This window comes from Hyaena hyaena, unplaced genomic scaffold (genome assembly GCF_003009895.1).
Source record: "Hyaena hyaena isolate Hyena2069 unplaced genomic scaffold, ASM300989v1 scaffold_1454, whole genome shotgun sequence".
NCBI classification, from domain to species: domain Eukaryota; kingdom Metazoa; phylum Chordata; class Mammalia; order Carnivora; family Hyaenidae; genus Hyaena; species Hyaena hyaena.
In genome coordinates this window covers 198,433-202,176 of record NW_024082086.1, presented here as the reverse complement: position 1 = coordinate 202,176, position 3,744 = coordinate 198,433, and positions in this window count along the sequence as shown.

Sequence of the window (3,744 nt, the reverse complement as noted above, 5' to 3'; positions counted from 1 at the left end):
GATCTGGCTAAAGTACTTAATGAAAGTGGCAATAGAAAACAATAGATTTTTGGTATAGATAAAATAGCCTTATATTGGAAGTGGATGCCATCTGGGACTTTTCACAGCTAGAGAGAAGTCAATGCCTGTCTACAAGGCTTCAAAGCACAGGCTGAATCTCTTGTTAAGAGGTAATGAAGCTAATTACTTTAAGCTGATGACAATGTTCACGTACTATTAAAAACTCCTAAGGCCTTTTAAAAATTATGCTAAATCTACTCTTCCTATGCTCTGTAATGTGTGTAGAACAAAGTCTGGATGATACAACTTTTAACATTATTTACCCAATATTTTAAAACAATTGTTTAAAAACTACTTTTCAGGAATAAAAAGAAAAATCTTTACTGCTCAATGACAATGCACCTATTTACCCAAGAACTCTGACGGAGATGATCAATGAGATTAAGTTTTTCATGCCTGCTAACAAAATATCCATTCTGCAGCCCATGGATCAAGAAGTAATTTTGACTGTCAATTCTTCTTATTTGAGAAATATACTTTGTAAGGCCATAAAGCTGGAGATTCCTCTAATGAATCTGAACACAGTAAATTATTCATAATTCATGGAAAGAGGTCAAAATATCCACAAGAACAGGAATTTGGAAGAAGTTGACTCCAACTGTCACAGATGACATTGGGGGGTTCAAGACCAGTGAAGACAGTAACTGCAGATGCGGTAGACATCGCAAGAGAACTAGAAATACAATTTTGACTCAATTGGTAAGATCTCATGCTAACACTCTAAGGGATAAGCAGTTACTTTGTGTAGACAGAACAAAAAAGTGGTTCTTCAAGATTGAATCTACTGGTGAAGATGTTGTGAAGATTGTTGAAATGGCAACAAAGGATTTAGAACACTACATAAACTTAGCCGATAAAGTATAGTATGGATTGAGAGAATGAACTCTACCATTGCAAGTTCTGTGCATACAATGCTATCGAACAAGGTCACATAATACAGAGACTTTGTTCACGAGACGAAAAGTCAACTGATGCGGCAAACTTCATTGCTGGATTATTTTATGGGGTTGCCATGGTCACCCCAACCTTCAGCAAACACTACCCAGATCAGTGAAAACAAGACTCCAATAATTAGCAACCACTAACAGACAAGATGGGTTTGTTTGTGTCAGGGGAGAGAGACTAAAATTTTAAGCAGGCAAAAGGCCAAAGAAAACCAGTCAGCATAATCTGAGGGGACAAACTTTCACAAAATTCAGTGTAATTCATGGAAGACCTCTTCACCACATCCTGTCATGCTCCTCAGAAGCTGCCGCATCATGACGCTACTACCAGAAATAGCGTGTTATATCTTACTTGTCACTTTAGTCTTGGAAGTTTTCAATTCAGGACCTGAGTCTGACCAAACTAAAGGACACAGAAATTGTAGGTTTTGCCTATTTAACCGCTAGACTAAAGCATCCCCTCTTGAGCTACTTCGGTTTTATAGCTGAAGGCTGTGTCTCTACAGTTGTAAATTGTAGGGCAATAAAGCTTTTTCTTGCCTCTGACTGAATCTTTGCATTCCAGAAATTTCGGTTGACATCAATCAGCAGCCATCAACATTGAAGGAAGACTCTCCACCAGCAAAAAGATCAGGACTTGTTGAAAGCTCAGATGATGGTTAGCATTTTCTAGCAAAAAGTATTTTTTTAATATATTTTTATTTATTTCTAGGAGAGAGAGAGAGAGAGAGAGAGAGAGAGACAGAATGAGCAGGGGAGGGTCAGAGAGAGAGGGAGACACAGACTCTGAAAATAGGCTCCAGGCTCTGAGCTGGCAGTCAGCATAGAGCCCGACGCGGGGCTCCAACCCACGAACCGCGAGATCATGACCTAAGCTAAAGTAGGATGCTTAACCGACTAAGCCACCCAGGAGCCCCGCAAAAAGTATTTTTAATGAGGTATATACATTGTTATTTTTAGAGGTAATGCTACTACACACTTAGTGGAATAGAGTATATTGTGTATATAACTTCTCTTTTGACTCATTTTATTGTGAGACTTGCTTTATTGCAGTGGTCTGGTACTGACTTGCAATATCTCCAAGGTGTGTCTATATAATAGATTCCTAGTTTTCCATTTTAGTGCTATGGTTTTAATAGATCAGACCAACAAGTGGACAATAAAACCTTAGAAATTTGAGTGCCAAGAATCTTTTCAGACAAACCATTTTTGCATGTTGTGTTTAACTTCTTCCTGGTGATCAAATACTTCCTATGCTTAAAAGTATTCTCTTCTTTCTTTTGAAATGGACTTATAATCAGTTTTTATGCTGCAAAAAAGAATTGAGTCCTACTTCTTTATCCCTTCTTGTTTTTGTTTTATTTTCCTTTGATTTACGTTATTGATCTGGAGCCGACTTAATTCATTTATAGCTATGTATATTTTCATTATGTCATCCATAGCACTAAACTCCTAGTATCTCTCTCTTTGGTAGTTTTAAGAGCAATTTTCACTTGCAATCTTGCAATTTTCACTCGTAGTCAGGTAGCAAGAGCCAAGCCATGTAGAAAATAACAAGGACTTCTTAGAACTGCAAAATGCTTTTCTCTTGAGCTTCATTGCTATGTGTGTTCTGTGACCAAGGATTAATGAATACCACTGCTATATGTTTACGATCAGATAAGCTGGGCAAACCCTGTACTGTCAGACTTTAACTGAATGTTTTTCACAGATTCTGCTTTGCTAACTCCCACACTCTGCTGATATTTTGTTTGTGTATGCTTCTAGCAAACTAAAACAGTAAATTTCAATTACAAACATCAAAACACTTTCTTTGTCTAGTTATGTAAGAATAAAGTTAACAAAAGACATGTAAGAACTGTATACTAAAAACTACAAAACAACATTCATGGGATGAAATGGACCCATGATTGAAAGCAATCCAATAAAAATCACAAGAGGTTTTGCAGAAATTGAGAGTTTAACTGGTTTGTTTTACACTCTGAAACAAGGACCTAGAAGTAAAAATAATCTTGAAAAACATCATTTTCAATCCTACTACAACTGATGACAAGTTATAGGGATAGATAATAGATCAATAAAACAGAATAAAGTATCTGAAGGTACACACATACATATAAACACTTATTTTCTGAAAAAGCCCTTGAGAGAACTTTCTGGAATGATGAATAGCTTCTATTTGGATGTACATGGTGATCTGTGCAGGGATTGCCAAATTTTACCAAACTGGAGTCTGGTGCTTCCAAACTATATACCTTATTTTACTTATGTTTTACCTCAACTACAACAAAACAAAAACAAAGTGGCAATTAAAAATTATATTTTAAGTGATAAACTATTAGAAAGATTAGAAAGTATCGTTAAAGTGAACTGGAATTTTAAATAATCTTAAACTCATGTTAGCAAAAAATAGATTTAGTAACAATGATAACAACTGTATTACCAGAGATCTTATTTTGAGAGAGTAATGTGATTTCAAAATAATAATAATAATTGGCAAATGGTAGATTTGTGGTAATATGTCATGTGAATTAGTGCATTTTTATTCATTTCTGAGTTATATAGTTTTGTCAGTATAAAGAATAACATTACAGACTTCTGTTTACTCTATTTAAATCTATTTAGTTCTATTGATTGTTTATATTTGCATCAAACATTTTTTTTAAATGTTTTATTTATTTCTAGAGAGAGAGAGAGAGACAGCGTGAGCAGGGGAGGGTCAGAGAGAGAGGGAGTCACA